The sequence below is a fragment of the Cervus elaphus genome, chromosome 9 (assembly GCF_910594005.1).
Source record: "Cervus elaphus chromosome 9, mCerEla1.1, whole genome shotgun sequence".
Classification (NCBI taxonomy): domain Eukaryota; kingdom Metazoa; phylum Chordata; class Mammalia; order Artiodactyla; family Cervidae; genus Cervus; species Cervus elaphus.
The window spans coordinates 25820834-25838332 of NC_057823.1; the positions used below are offsets into that span (position 1 = coordinate 25820834).

At 36.4% G+C, this 17499-nt stretch overlaps 1 long non-coding RNA gene across 1 annotated transcript in view; it reads right to left on the minus strand.

Moving 5' to 3' along the window:
- Window positions 1–3904: 3904 nt before the first annotated feature.
- Window positions 3905–17499, minus strand: part of LOC122699796 — a 239690-nt gene continuing 226095 nt past the window's right edge. Inside the window, exons 5-6 of the long non-coding RNA XR_006342675.1 lie at window positions 15529–15592; window positions 3905–4163 (exon numbers count right to left, since the gene is read on the minus strand). This is a non-coding gene — a long non-coding RNA (uncharacterized LOC122699796). The remainder of the gene's footprint in view (window positions 4164–15528; window positions 15593–17499) is intronic.

Sequence of the window (17499 nt, forward strand, 5' to 3'; positions counted from 1 at the left end):
CTGTGGTGGAATATTACTCAGCCGTCAAAAAGAATTCATTTGAACCAGTCCTAATGAGATGGATGAAACTGGAGCCCCTTATACAGAGTGAAGTAAGCCAGAAAGATAAAGAACATTACAGCATACTAACACATATATATGGAATTTAGAAAGATGGTAACGATAACCCTATATGCAAAACAGAAAAAGAGACACAGAAATACAGAACAGACTTTTGAACTCTGTGGGAGAAGGTGAGGGTGGGATGTTTCAAAAGAACAGCATGTATACTATCTATGGTGAAACAGATCACCAGCCCAGGTGGGATGCATGAGACAAGTGCTCGGGCCTGGTACACTGGGAAGACCCAGAGGAATCGGGTGGAGAGGGAGGTGGGAGGGGGGATCGGGATGGGGAATACGTGTAAATCTATGGCTGATTCATATCAATGTATGACAAAACCCACTGAAATGTTGTGAAGTAATTAGCCTCCAACTAATAAAAAAATTAAAAAAAAAAAAAAGGCAGTTGTAATAACTGGTAATAGAGGGATCTGAGGCTGTAAAATTATTTAGGAAGTGACAAAAATATTAATTTATATTAGATCCTAAATAAAGTTAAGGATTCATATTGTAAACTCTACTGCAAATAAAGAGAAATATAAAGAATACAGGTAAAGCAAAGGAGGAGTAAAAGAATGTGTAACAAGAGAACTTAAAATAATAAAGATAATATTTAATAAAAGCAAAGCCAAAAAGAAATATGTAAAGGTAGAACAAGAGAAATTAAATCACTAGGCAGTAGATATGCCTAAAGATACTAATAATTACATCAACTGTAAGTGGTCTAAATGCTCTCATTAAAGGACAAAAATTTTTCAGACAAGATTAAAAATAACTATGTGTTGCTTAAGAAGAAGAACAACAAAAGGTAAAGGCAAAAGGGGAACATAACACAAACAGTAACTTAAAAAGCCAAATGAAAACCACTGTAGAAACTGTAAATATGGAAGCAAAAGGCATTTCCAGAAATTAAAAAAAGTCATTCTATAATGATAAAAGGTTCAGGCCTTTAGGAAGATGTAATAATTCTAAATTTTAAAACACGTAAGGCATATTATACCAGAGTAAACCTTAAAAGAACTAAAACCAGAAATAGACAAATATGCAGACTTAACAGGAAAGTTTAGCAAACCTCTCTCACAAAGTGATAGGATGAGATAACATCAGTGAAGACAAGATCTATCTGAATACAAGATTAACAAACTTGATATGACATATATAAAATGTTATACTTGATAATGATAGAGTGTACATTCCTTCCAAGTGCATCTGAAAAGCTTGCGAATATTGATAAAATGTGGGCCATAGGGAAAAAGTCACAGCAATTTAAAATTATTGAAATAACTCAGATATGTTTTCTGATCACTATGGAATTAAGCTAAATTTAAGAATCTACCTGCCAATGCAAGAGATGCGGGTTTGACCCCTGGATTGGGAAGATTCCCTGGAGTAGGAAATGACAACCTGCTCCAGTATTCTTGTCTGGAAAATTCCAAGGACAGAAGAGTTTGGGGGGCTACAGTCCATGCAGTTGCTAAGAGTCGGACATGACTAAGCAACTGAGCACACACAGAATCAAAAAAATGAGAAATTTTCCAACTGCTTCCACAAACATACTTCAAAATATTTTAAAATTCTTATTATGAAAATTAGAAAATTTTAAACTGAAAAATGATGAAAATATATCACTTTTTTGGAGACAGTTAGAAAAAAATTTATAGTACCAAATATATGAGGGGAAAAAAACCTGAAAATTAATCATTTAAGTATCCTTCCTGAAGAAGTTTGAAAATAAATGAAATTTTACTGAAAGAAGTTATAAGGAAATAATTTTGAGAACAGAAGTAAATAAAATTGAAAGAAATATATAACAAAAGTATATCATATGAGTTGATTTTCTGGAAAAGACTAATAAAAATTATAAGTTACTAGCAAAATATTTAAAAGGGAAAAAGAACAAACATATTACCAAAATGAGAAACGAATCATTTCATCTGTAACACATCATTCCAGATTCTTTATCCACTAAATTAAAAGGATCAAAAGAAGATATTTAGCTTTATTCACTAAATTAAAAATTCATAAAAAAAGAACAAGTTGCTTGAAAGTATAATGTACCAAACCTTAACACAAGAAGATTCAGAAAATTGAAAATTTTCTATATTTACTCTAACAATTAGATTTGCAGTAAAATTAATCTTTTCATGACAAAACCTCTACTGCTTGAGGTTATTAATGGTTCGCCAGTAAAATTTTCCAAATATTTATAAACAATTGTTGTTTAGTTGCTAAGTTGTGTCTGACTCTGCAACCCCATGTACTACAGCACACCAGGCTTCCCTGTCCTTTGCTGTCTCCTGGCATTTGCTCAGATTTATGTCTGTTGAGTCAGTAATGCTATCTAACCAACTCATCTTCTGCTGTTCTCTACGAAGAACAGGGTTAATCTTAAAAAAATTCTAAAAAGAACAGAAAAGAAAGAAACGCTTCCTACCTCATTATATAAAATGAGGATAATCTTGTTACAAAAACCTGTCATATCTATTACAGGAAAAGAAAACTAAAGGTTTCTGTTTTAAGAACGCAAATGCAATTTTATTTTAAAAGATATCAAACTCAGTAGCAAATTAAAAAAAAAAAAGTAGTATGTCACAACCAAGCAGGGTTTATTTTAGAAATGCAACACTATTTTAACATGAAAAAAAACAGCAAATGTAATTTCTCACTTTAACAAATAAAAATTATATGATCAATTAAACAGATAAGAAAAAAGAATTTATAAAATTTAACACCTACCTATGGCTAAAACTGGGGCTTCCCAGGTGATGCTAGTGGTAAAGAACATGCTTGCTGATGCAAGAGACATAAGAGATGTGGGTTTGATCCCCAGGCTGGGAAGATCCCCAGGAGGAGGGCATGGCAGTTCACTCCAGTATCCTTGCCTGGAGAATTCCATGGACAGAGGAGCCTGGCGGACAGAGGACCCTACAGTCCACAGGGTCACAAAGAGTTGGAACATGACTGAAGCAAGTTAGAATGCACATGGCTAAAATAATTTTAAAATTTCTTAACAAACTAAGAGTAAAATGGGAATTTTTTTAAACTAATAAAGAGTGCCAACATAAAACCTGCATGAAACAACAATGGTGAAATAGTAAAAGCTTTCCCTTTGAAATTAGAAATGAGATAGAGATGCTTGATATCACCACTTTTATTAAAAATTGTGCTGGAGGTCCTAAAAAATGACATGAGCTAGAAAAAGCAAAAAGTATAAGGTGTGAAAAGAAGGATAATGCCTGTCATAATTCACAAATTACATATTTTCTAAGTACACAATCCAAAAGATTTATAATCTGGAATTAATAGGTGAACTCAGAAAGTATAGATAAAAAGCGAATATACAATATTAATTTTTAAATGACTAGAAACAAATAGAAAATAAAACTTTAAAATACATGAAAATCCTTAAATTCTAGGAATAAATTTAACAAGAGGTATAAAACTTCTCCATAGAAAACTATAGAATATTACCAAGAAGAAATCACTGAAGGCTAAGTCATTATAGATAATGTATGAATATGTAATAGAAACTTAATATCATAAATATGTCAATTCTCCATAAACTAATCAATAGATTCTATGCAATTTCAATCAAAATGCCAGGAAGTACTTTTATGTTCATTGAGAAAGGTAATTCTAAGATTTAAATAATAAATTCATAAAACAAAAACAGCTAGTATTTGAAAAGAAAATCCTTTACATTGAGTATTATTGTTATTTTACATGGCATTATGTTTACATGGCATTTATTTTATTTTTTTTTTACATCAGTGGAGGGTTTAATTCCTTGTCTTCTGACTTGCACATAGGAACAAAACATGACCAAGATCTCTAAGAACTGGTGAGACAAATCCAGAATTCCTAATCTATGGGTTAACTTACTCAGAATCAGCTAGCTCAATATAGGAACACACAGAATACAAACAAATGAACAAATAAAATCTTTAAGGTTTCATAAAACAGCCAAGGTCCTTGTTGAGAATTGCAAATTTGTTTGGATTTTGGATTTGCCACTTAAGTGTTACATGACTTGAGTAATTTAATCTTCTAGGTCTCAATTTCCTGAAAAGTAAACAATATTTATTATTTCTCCTAGAAACCATTGTGAGTAAAAAATAGAAAAAATATAGTATCTTGACAAATAGAAGATATTCAGTGTTAATTTCTTCTCTTCCCTCTTCAGAACAACAATGCTGACCTTGCTGAACTTGTTGAAAATTATCAACTAAATGTCAACTTATTATCCAGGTTGGGAAGCAATTAAACTCACAGTTCCAAGTTGGATAGAAAAGGTAAAAAAACCCAAATTTGTTTCCTTTTATTGCAAATTGTGCCAAGTATTTTTTGAGTTCTTAGGGAAAGGAAAATCCTGTGGGCTTCATAATTTTATCAATTTTTATTGGGGGTCTGAGTTTGTAGGTACATCTTTGGATCTCAAAGGCAAAATTTGTTCCTTGAGAGATAGAAACCTTGAACCAGTGTTTTAAAAGTTTTGATTTTTAACGTTAACCACTAATCAACTGATGGTGGCTGCCTGAAACATGTATAGAAAAGGATTCTGAGTCTGAAGCTACCAAAAAAAGTATCAGCATCTACCATGGTTGTGGGAGGTGGCATGGCAGCACACAGGCCATGCTTCTGACAGCCTACACTACCTCCAAGGTATATTGCACTTCAGAATATGAGAAATCCTCCTAAAGTGAAAAGTGCTTTCAAGCATACACAGGATATAAAAGTTGCACTTTGAAGGTACATTAAGTAACAAAACAGATGATGATGAGAAGTTTGGTTTCTATAAACTACAGGTTTCTATAACCTGTATGTCATAAAAAGTAGTATTTTTCAAAATTAAAAAAATCTGCAGATTTTTTAATAGATAAAAAATAAAGTGAGGAGGTATATAGCAGTGAGAGCACTACTAAGTTTAATGGTTATTATATAGGATACAGGATACATTCAAGTAATTTATAATGCAGCTTTGTTTCACAGTGGAGTTGGTCTCCTATGACAGGAAATGGACAGAATGGATATCACCAGGGGTGTGTAATTGATTGTAAAGTCTAAGTATCTAAAGTTTCTATACTTTTCTTTGCACCAGATAAATGACTTATTCCCATTTAGTCCAGGGTATTTATATCCTGAAAGTACTGGTACTTTAAGACCAGACCTTCAGAAGTTGATGGTGCACACTACATACAATCACATAGAATCAGTGGCATAGATCATAAGAGGTTTCAAATGCCAATGTTTAGAATCAGGCTGTTTCCAAGCTCACCTCTGCAGCTCCACTAGTAAGTTCCAGAAAATAAAGCAAATTAAATATGCATAGTTGATCCTTCTTTCAGTGCTGTGATTTATAAATATAAAAACTGATATGATCTCAGCTCCATGGTACAATGAAGAATATAATACACTTCTTTATATATTTTAGTTTTTGTTTTAACACATCAGTACATTTTAGTTACTTAGAGGTATCTATGAAATATCTTTCTTCCTTGTTAGTTAGCAATTTGAGATAGACTGTTTTAAAGCATTCTTCAATATCATCAGTCCTTGCATACCAGCCTGTCCTGAACTTAAACAGAAAAAAGAATGCTGCCAAAGCTAATGAACTGTGACTATAGAGAATAATTCTGCCAGAGAAATAGTCAATGAACGTTTCTGCAGTTTAAGCATTCATTCATCCTCTGGTTTTGGGAGGAGAGTAGAAATAAGTCTCTGTCTTTGCTCTTCTTTCCTTTTGATCATTCTGTTCCTTGCTTGCACAATGAGGTCTGGTTTTCAAGTGAAGGACCAGATTTAGCACAGTGGCTCAGGAGACTCATGGGATCATTTTACCCAGCAAAACATCTATAATTTATGGGAACAATTTGACCTGATACAATTCTTGGTGCCCTTATTCAGCTATAATTTAATCTAAAACACATTCTATTTTAATATCAGTTTAGACTCTAACCTCCCTATTTCACTTATTTGTTGCTGTTTTAAATGCAGCCCTGCCCAGTTTTTGGACCTTAGTGCAAGGCATCTGATTTAAAGATTATTAGCCAGGACTTTCTTTTTCTTGGATTAATGAGTCACTTATAGAGCCTAACTATATCCAGGACATTATATAAGATGGAAAGGATGTACGTATGTACGATATAGTGCCTGACCTTAGAAGCCTTCTATATGTCTGTCAAATTATATCCAACAAAGACTTAATGAGCATTAACTACGAACAGGACAAAACTGCATGAGATGGTTTGTCCTTGCTCTTTTTTTTTTTTTTTTTTTGCCATGCAAGTGGGCACTGTATGTGGAGCACGTGCTGGGAGCAACGAGAACAGCAGTAAATACAGAACAGAAAATAACGATCTTTGAAATGACAACAAATGGGACACATTATCTAAGCACTAATGCCTAAGGAGGCGGCTGCCAGGCTCTGGTGCGCAGCTCCTCAGGAGAGAGAGGCCGACTTCTTCCCAGGCTGCCTGGTCTTCAGGCCTTGTAACTTTTCATCCTTCAGCGCCTTCAAGAATTTATCACCCCTCCTTGCAGAGAAGTCTGGGGAAACAAGTATCTGACTTTTCATTCTCTATAACAGAAGAAGCAGGTTGATGGGAATGGCTGTTAGAACCAACCCAAGTTTTCACCGAATTTCCCAGTGTTGTGGACAATTTTGTAAGCTTCTTGAGGGCGAGGATCTGGCCCAAGGATCCTATAATGCTGGGCATATAATGGTGGTGGTGGAGTGGTTTAGTCACCAAGTTGTGTCTGACTCTTGTGACCCCATGGACTGTAGCTCGCCGGGCTCCTCTGTCCATGGGATTTTCCAGGCAAGAGTACTGGAGTGGGTTGCCATTTCCTTCTCCATGTCCTTGCTCTTAAGATGATTAGGATCTTTCTCCAAAAAGTTTGAAATTTCTAGTGAAGTAATAAAATACACAGAATATTACAAGCCTTTGTGGTTCTAAATGAGTATATTAACGTACACTTTTGTCTCATCTTCTCAACTGGAAAGTCTTTTAAGCGAACAACTGTGTGACATAACTTTTTTATATTTCAAGTGTCAAGCCTGGTCCAGACAGATATTCCCAAGGAGCCTACACAACTGCTGTGGGATACAGACATAAACAAATTATTTTTTCCCCCAATAGAGTGTGATAAGTGCTAAAAGAGAGATGTTATCAAATACCAAAGAAGGATAAGGAAAGAATAACTCATCTGGAAGAAGTTCAAGAAATGCCAGTTGAATAAATGAACAAAAATGCTAAAGTGAAGTAGCTTGAAATTTAAGAGCTTAAATTATTTTGTTTTTTATACAACTTTAAAGGTTACTTTCCATTTACAATTATTACAGAATATTGGCTATATTCCCCATGTTCTACAATACATCCTTGAGTCTATCTTTTACCCAATAGTTTGTATCTCCCCCACGCCTATGTTGCCCCTCCCTGCCACTGGTAACCACTAGTTTGTTCTCTGTATCTGTGAGTCTGTTTTATTTTTAAATATATATATATATATATACTCACTTGCTTGTTGCACTTAAAAAATTGCATATATAAGTGATACCATACAATAATTGTCTTTCTCTGACTTATCTCACTTGGCATAAGGCCCTCCAAGTTCAGCCATGTTGCTGCAAATGGAGAAATTTCATTCTTTTTTTTGTGCGTGAGTAGTATTCCATTATGTGTGTGTGTGTGTTTGTGTGTGTATATATACTACATCTTTATCTAATCACCTGTTGGACATTTGGGTTGCTTCCTTATCTTGGCAATTGTAAACAATGCTGCTATGAACATTTGGTGTATATATCTTTTCAAATTAGTGTTTTGGGATTTTTGGGGGGATATATATTCAGGAGTGGAATTGCTAGGTCATACTTTTAGTTTTTTGAGAAAGCTCCATATTGTTTTTCACAGTGGCTGCACCAATTTACATTCCCATCAACATCACAGGAGGCTCTCTTTTTCCCACACCCTTGCCAACATTTGTTATTTGTGTTCTTTTTGATGGTAGAGATGATCAATTTCTATCATACCTTATGAAATAGTCTGGGTATTCAAGTGACATTGCTTTTTGGAGTGAAGATTCTTATTTTTATCTATGCCCAAACAACTTCTTAAGAGTTGTATTTTGTTTTACTTTAACCACAGCAATGACCCTTTGTTCCCAAACTGGAGAAAACACAAAGTGAAATCAAAGACAAGATCTTTGGGACATTCTTTTGAACTGCGACTTGAAGAATTTCGTGTTGATTGAACTGCTTTAAATAGAAACATTCTGGGAATTCTAATCTGTTATCAGTGGAGCCAATAGAGGGTGCCAGTGAGGGTAGTTATCCAGTAACTATGTACTATTATGTGTCAGGCATCCCAGTAGACACTGGTGAAAGATGGGGAGTAATACAGTGATTCTGGCCTCAAGAAATCAGAATAAAGGTGGTTCAGATGGTAAGGAATCCGCCTGCAATGAGGGAGACGTGGGTCAAGAAGATCCCCTGGAGAAGGGAATGGCTACCCACTCCAGTATTCTTGCCTGGAGAATTCTATGGACAGAGGAGCCTGGGGGGCTACAGTCCATGGGGTCACAAAGAGTCAGACATGACTGAGCGACTAACACTTTCACTTTCACTTCATAAATGAGCAAGGAAAGAAATACAGAACAGACTTTTGAACTCTGTGGGAGAATGTGAGGGTGGGATATTTCAAAAGAACAGCATGTATACTATCTATGGTGAAACAGATCACCAGCCCAGGTGGGATGCATGAGACAAGTGCTTGGACCTGGTGCACTGGGAAGTCCCAGAGGAATCGGGTGGAGAGGGAGGTGGGAGGGGGGATCGGGATGGGGAATACGTGTAACTCTATGGCTGATTCATATCAATGTATGACAAAACCCACTGAAATGTTGTGAAGTAATTAGCCTCCAACTAATAAAATAAATAAATAAATAAATAAAAAGAAAAAAAAAATCTGGGCCACACTGTTTTTTTATCACGCAGTTATGCCACTCTTTACTTTAAGTTATTGGTTCCCAAACTATGGACCCTGGCCCAGAAACATTAGCATCACCTGAAACTTGTCAAAATGCCAATTTTCATATCCCAGTTTACACTTATTGGATCATAATCTGGGGATGGGGCCAAACAACGTATGTTTTAACATGTCCTCTAAATGGTACTAATAATGAGCACTAAAGTTTGAGAACCACTTATCTAGGCCAACTCCTTGTCTTTTCACTATAAACACCAATACTTCAACCATGACTAAATCATGTCTTCTGCATTACTCATTAGTTTGTGGAAATAAGAAAGCGATACAATGGTTATAAACATTAAATGGGAGCTCTCAGAGTTAACATTTTTTCACTTAAATGCCAATTATATCCCCCCATCAGTTTATGGCAGGTTTCTTGCCCTCTTCTGTAATACTGGTCAAAGTGCTTGACACTGGGTTAAACTATAACATTTAAAACATGAACAGATATAAATACAAAACCATTTAAAAATAGTTTTAAAAACTTCAGTGATCCCTGGCATATTGTTTGCTATAAAATTAATTTCAGTCTAAAAGATTTATGACCATAGCATAAACTCTGGCTTCCAGTATACTAATAAAAGTCAATATGAAGAGGAGGTAGACACAAAGAGTACAGAGTCAACTAGATCTGCTTCCTGGGTAGCTCAAATGGTAAAGAGTCTGCCTGCAATGCGAGAGACCTGAGTTTGATCACTAGGTTGGGAAGATCTCTTGGAGAAGGGCCTGGCAACCCACTCCAGTATTCTTGCCTGGAGAATTCCATGGACAGAGGAGCCTGGAGGGCTACAGTCCATGGAGTTGCAAAGAGTAGGACACCACCAAGCAACTAATAGTTTCACATTCACATTTTCTCCTCGAAAGTAAGTAATATTTGGTGATGTCCTTCTATTTCAAAATCAGGAGTGGATATCAGCATCTCTGAATACTCAGACCACTTTAAAGAAGAAAATTACAACTAGTCAGACTTCACTTTATTTGTTGAAGTCTTTTAGGGTGTTTCATGAAATGGGTGTACCTATTGTTATTACATGTCAATCCCACATTCCTGTTCAGCATAAATATTTGCCTTAGAAGAGAGAGGCAATATCATGCCTATGTGCATCTGCCGATTTCTCAGTCAAGTCATGTTAGTGAAACTACTAAAGTAACTTCCATCCTCTCTGATTTCCTTTGAGGAAGAGGTTAAAAAAAAGTTAAGAGATACATTAAATAGGAGACCCTCCCCCTTCCCTATAGAACCTCATCAATTCTATCCAGAAGTTCAGAGTTGAGTATAGAAGTGAAGAATTTGAGATGAGAGATTTTGCCTTTTCTTTCTAATTTTCTTGCTTGACACCAATTCATCAGTCATATAGAACTCTTGGCCAGAAAATCATGAACATAATAACCAGTCTATCTAGGAATTTCACTCCTTAAATATATATTTAAGTAAGGAAAATGTAACCACATATTTTATGACAATATATTCTACACAGGAATTCTTTGTGTTCTGGGTTATTTTGCTGCCTTTCCTGCCTTCTCATTTTGGGTCATTTATCTTTTTATAAGATCTCTCCACATCCAGTCCAAGAAATAAACATTTTGCAGGATATACTTATGGCAGAGTCAGTTTGTTGCAAGATCAATGGGACAGCCTTCTTTCCTATAAACAGAATCCTAATTAACAAGTTCCCTTGGTATCTCTAATTTTCTTGAAGAAATCTCTAGTCTTTCCCATTCTATTGTTTTCCTTTATTTATTTGCATTGATCACTGAGGAAGGTTTTCTTATCTCTCCTTTCTATTCTTTGGAACTCTGCATTCAAATGGGTATATCTTTCCTTTTCTCCTTCGCCTTTCGCTTTTCTTCTTTTCTCAGCTATTTGTAAGGCCTCCTAGGACAGCCATTTTGTCTTTTTTGCATTTCTTTTTCTTGGGGATGCTCTTGATTCCTGCCTCCTCTACAATGTCACAAACCTCCGTCGATAGTTCTTCAGGCACTCTATCAGATCTCATCCCTTGAATCTATTTGTCACTTCCACTATATAGGGATTTGATTTAGATCATACCTGAATGGTCCAGTGGTTTTCCCTACTTTCTTCAATTTAAATCTGAATTTGGCAATAAGGAGTTCATATTCTAGCCACATTCAGCTCCCAGTCTTGTTTTTGCTGACTGTATAGAGCTTCTCCATCTTTGGCTGTAAAATATATAATCAACCTGATTTTGTATTGACCATCTGGTGATGTCCATGTGTAGGGTTTTCTCTTGTGCTGTTGGAAGAGGATGTTTGCTATGACCAATGCGTTCTCTTGGCAAAACTGTTAGCCTTTGCCCTGCTTCATTCTGTACTCCAAAGCCAAATTTGCCTGTTACTCCAGGTATTTCTTGACTTCCTACTTTTGCATTCCGGTCCCCTATAAAGAAAAGGACATCTTTTTTGGGTGTTAGTTCTAGAAGGTCTTGTAGGTCTTCATTGAATCATTCAACTTCAGCTTCTTCAGCATTATTGGTTGGGGCATAGACTTGGATTATTGTGATACTTAATGGTTTGCTTTGGAAATAAACAGAGATCATTCTGCCATTTTTGAGACTGCATCCAAGTACTGCATTTCAGACTCTTTTGTTTACTATGATGGCTACTCCATTTCTTCTAAGGGATTCTTGCCCACAGTAGTAGATATAATGGTAATCTGAATTAAATTCACCCATTCCAGTCCATTTTAGTTTGCTGATTCCTAAAATGTCAATGTTCACTCTTGCCATCTCCTGTTTGACCACTTCTAATTTGCCTTGATTCATGGGCCTAACATTCCAGGTTCCTATGCAATATTGCTCTTTACAGCATTGGAGTTTACTTCCATCACCAGTCACATAGAATGGGAAAGACTAGAGATCTCTTCAAGAAAATTAGAGATACCATGGGAATTTTCATGTAAAGATGGGGACAATAAAGGACAGAAATGGTATGGACCTAACAGAAGCAGAAGATATTAAGAAGAGGTGGCAAGAAAACACAGAAAAACCACACAAAAAAGGTCTTCTTGACCCAATAATAATGATGATTACTCACCTAGAGCCAGACATCCTGGAATGTGAAGTCAAGTGGGCCTTGGGAAGCATCACTATGAACAAAACTTGGGGGTGATGGAATTCCAGTTGAACTATTTCAAATTCTAAAAGATGATGCTGTGATAAAGTGCTGTACTCAATATGCCAGCAAATTTGGAAAACTCAGCAGTATTCAGAGGACTAGAAAAATGTCACTTTTCATTCCAATCCCAAAGAAAGGCAATGCCAAATTCATTTCACACACTAGCAAAGTAATGCTCGAAATTCTCCAAGCCAGGCTTCAACAGTATGTGGACTGTGAACTTCCAGATGTTCAAGCTGGATTTAGGAAAGGCAGAGGAACCAGAGATCAAATTGCCAACATCAACTGGATCACTGAAAAAGCAAGAGAGTTCTAGAAAAACATCTCCTTCTGCTTTATTGACTATGCTAACACATTTGATTGTGTGGATCACAACAAACTGAGGAAAATTCCTTAAGAAATGGGAATACCAGACCATCTTACCTGCCTCCTGAGAAATCTGTATGCAGGTCAGGAAGCAACAGTTAGAAATGGACATGGAACAATACACTAGTTCCAAATCAGGAAAGGAGTACATCAAGGCTGTGTATTGTCACCCTGCTTATTTAACTTACATGCAGAGTACATCATGAGAAATGCTGGGCTGGATGAAGCACAAGCTGGAATCAAGATTGTTGGGAGAAATATCAATAACCTCAGATATGCAGATGACACCACCCTTAAGGCAGAAAGTGAAGAAGAACTAAAGAGCCCCTTGATAAAAGTGAAAGAGGAGAGTGAAAAAGTTGGCTTAAAGCTCAACATTCAGAAAACTAAGATCATGGCATCTGGTCCCATCACTTCATGGCAAAGAGATGGGAAAACAATGAAAACAGTGACAGGCTTTATATGTTTGGGTTCCAAAATTACTGCAGATTGTGACTGCAGCCATGAAATTAAAACACTTACTCCTTGGAAGAAAAGCTATGACCAACCTAGACAGCTTATTAAAGAGCAGAGACATTGCTTTGCCAACAAAGGTCCATCTAGTCAAAGCTACGGTTTTTCCAGTAGTCATGTATAGATGTGAGAGTTGGACTATAAAGAAAGCTGAGCACCAAAGAATTGATGCTTTAGCACTGTGGTGTTGGAGAAGACTCCTGAGAGTCCCTTGGACATCAAGGAGATCCAGCCAGTCCGTCCTAGAGGAAGTCAGTCCTTCATTGGAAGGACTGATGCTGAAGCTGAAACTCCAATATCTTGGCCACCTGATGCGAAGAGCTGACTCATTTGAAAAGACCCTGATGCTGGGAAAGATTGAAAGCAGGAGAAGAAGGGGATGACAGAGGATGAGATGGTTGGATGGCATTGCTTACTTGATGGACATGAGTTTGAGCAAACTCTGGGAGTTGGTGTTGGACAGGGAGTCCTGGCACGCTGCAGTCCATGGAGTCACAAAGAGTCGGACACAACTGAGTGACTGAACTGAATTAACAAGTGGTCTCAGAGGAAGAGAGTCTCCACCCACAGTTCATGAGGATGAATCATAACTGGTCTATGTTAGCCATGGAAATTTCACTTCATTTGGCATTAAGTGTCTGGAGTCAGCCCAAGACCCAGTTCTGACTAATCAGATAGAAGAGAGAGTTTGAACAATGAAGATACTCAGTACTCACAGAAAGAGATCATGAAGCATAATATCTACTTGACACAATCATAAAATTAAATATGAAAGGTAAAACAATTTGTGTGAGGGGACCTAAATTACATATGGCAGATCCAGGACACTGACTGGTTGAGAGGATCACAGAAGGCTCTCCAGAGACATACTCTTTGTAGCTTTTTAGTTCACAGATCAACAGCCATTGGTGTGAAGTCTAGAATTAGGTTGAAGATTTTGGAATACTGTGAAGGTGTCCTCTCTGACTCCTAGAGTGAAAGTGTTAGTTACTCAGTCGTGTCTGACGTTTTGTGAGCCCAGGGACTGCAACATGACAGGTTCCTCTGATCATGGGATTCTCCAGGCAAGAATACGGGTGTGGGTTGCCAACCCCTTCACCAGAGGATCTTCCCAACTCAGGGACTGAACCTGGGTCTCCTGCATTGCAGGGGGATTCTTTACCATCTGAGCCACCAGGGAAGCGCAAAGTGCTAAGCTTTTCAGGCAAAAGAATTAAAAGGACCAGTTATACTATGTATAGGACTAGAAAGCTGAGTGATCAGGTGACTGAGAAGATCTGTAGCCTTTATTATGAAGGCCAAAAACAATAACCAGGAAATCCACAGTCACACTGATACTGGAGGGCTAATATGGAAGAACTCTAGAACCTTCAGCCTACAGTCAAAGAGAAGCAATCATTTGCCTCCTATGTATTAGCCAACTCTTTTGCTCCCATCTACCCTGAACACTCAAGAAGCTGCATTTTGGAAGTGAATGAGTGAGACTTTCTAGAGTGAACTTTCCAGTTTAGCATCCCAGAGGTTATCATCACTGTGCTGTGCCACCTAATGGGAAGAGTGAAGTGGTAGGGAGTGAAATCATAATTACAAACCTCACAGTAACAAGTATTTCATTAGAAGTTGCAGACACTCATCTGCTTAAATTTCATGAAGCAATGTACTCTCTCAAACACTGATAAAAACATGGTGTCCCTGTTTTACAAAGAAATCACAACTCTGCTTAGCAAATTTAACAAAGATTAGATTTTATGACAAAAAATTTATGATTTATGATAAATGATATGATGTGATTTATGATAAAAAATATAGACAGGTAATGTCTATTTTAGAGAACTTTGGTCTTTTAGAAATATTCAAGAAAATAAGTTAATTTGTCTTTTAGTACAATCAGTAATTCACCAAACAATTTTTTTTGGGGGGGTTTGATTTTGGCTATAGCTAACCACAACATCTGGTTGTGAATATTGATCACTGGGAAGCCTGTGCTTTTGTGGTGACAGGGTGTGTGAGATATCCTGTACCTTTTGCTCAATTTTGCTGTGATTTTAAGAGTGCTCTAAAAATAAAGTCTACTTAAAAAAAAAAAAACTCTCATTCACCATGACAATTGAGTAGCTTTCAAGTGTGAAAAAAAGAAAAAACCAAACCTGTTCTTGCAATTAGAATGGACTGAATCAAACTCTCCTACAAATACGTTAGTTACAATATTCTGAGGATTAGTGACTTATCCTCTCAAGTCTCTGGAAATAGGAAACTGCCAAAGACCAGGGAAGAAAGCACATTCTTCTGTTCTTGTTCTGGACGATTCTAGTCCTCGAGGGTGGTAAGGAAAGGACAGCAAACTCAGCCGTAAATATCAAGAGTAGTTCTAGTTCTGGCAAACTTACCTGGGGCTCCAGCATGGTGACCTTCAACCATTCTCCAGCTCAAAGCTCTTCCAGGAAGAATGCACTGAGTGGATCAGAAGACACAATTTGTAAAGAAAACAATGTGATGTGTTACTTACCTAGACTTCAGCCAAACAAAGCCAACGGACAAACAATGCTACAGCCCCCAGAGATTTCTCTTGATTGGCTTTGGTGTTAAATCCACTTTTTTTTTTTTTTTAATAAAATTCAAATTATTTCCCTCATAGGAGCACCATTTTGTTTTCTGTACAAAGGCCTCTCAAACTTCCCTACCATATACTTAAACTTTCACTAAGAGGTCAAATCAAATTTTATGCTAAGTGTTTTATAAAAAATACATACATAAATAAATAAATAGGGTGGGAGGAAACTTTTGGATGTGATGGATATGCTTACGGCAATCACTGTGGTGATGATTTTATGAATGTGCACTTATGTCCAAACTCAAGTTGTAAATATTCAATATGTACAGCTTTTTGCATGTCAATCACAAATTAAAAAAAAAAAATCTCCAAAGAAAAACAACTCCTCCCCAAATCTTTTCAAAAGGAACTGACTGAACCACATTTAATTCTGCCTTTCATTACCATCTATATTGTTTGCAAATAGTATCTCATTTTAAACTCATTATCATAATACATATCCCACCACAGAGACATATTTGAAGATTCAGTCTTTATTGAGAGGACTGAATTCTACTCGACAAACTTCCTACTGTGTTCTTATACGACTACAATTTCATGACCGCAATAAAACAAAGCATAGTCATGTCTTTCTCTCTCACTCTCTCCCCTCCTTCCAAATACTGTTCCTTCCTTTGTCATAATAGATTCTCCTTTTGAAAATTCTCTTTGATCAGTACAATTTATTCAATTATTTTCTGTCAGCTTTATTGAGGTATTATTTACATGCAATAGTGTACAATTTAAAGTGTACACTGCAGTGAGTTTTGACAAATGTATACAATGGTAAATACCATTACAATCAAGATATGGAATATTTTCATCATCCCTAAAAGTTCCTTCATGCACTTTTGTGGTCAATCCACGTCCCTCACCCAAACCAGTGACAAGTACTTATCTTCCTTTCACTATACTTTCACCTCTTCTAAAAGTTCGCATGAATGGAATCAAAGCATGTGGTCCTTATGGTTGGTTTATGTATGGTTTCTTTCACTTAGCATACTTTCAAGATTCAACCCTGTTGCACTCATCATATGGTAAGTATATGTTTAACATTTTAACAAACTGTCAGACTTCCCCAAGTGGTTGTAACATTTTGCACTTCCACTAGCAACACTGAGAGTTTCAGTTATCCACTATTATTGCCAAAACTTGATATTGTTAGTCTTTTTATTGTTAACCATTCAAGTGGGTTTGCAGTGGCATCTCACTATGAGTTTAAGTCTATCATCTTGCTATCTGCCTTTTATTTGTCCTGTTTTTCATTGTTCCATTTCTCCTCTGTTTCTGTCTTCTTTTGAATTTGTTGATTTATTAATTATTGTTTGTGATATACCTCAACAAACCTCAAATGACTTCTGATCAAGGCCAATGACTTATAATTCTAGAGACTTTATCCAGTCAATGGGAACTCAGTTTATTTCATGACCCATTATTTTAAAATGGATCTGAGACTTTAACCACACATGATCAACATAAAGAAGAGAGGGTGGTGCTTGCGTTAAGGAAAGGATAAGGCTCAGTAGAGTGGTGGTGAGGAAAGCACAGATGTGACAACAGGGCTGCTGAAAATTCAGCTGTTTGTTTTTAGTGCTACTGCATAGTCTTGAAGAAGATTCCCTTTAAGAAAAGCATTTAGGTAGGAAAAACAAATATTGTTTTCAAGTACATTCTCTGTTGATGTGACAAATTTTATTAAGGGTAAACAAAAAGGAAATAATCTTTAAATAAGATAAAAAATAGCTAGATCCAAAGAATGGTGTCCTGA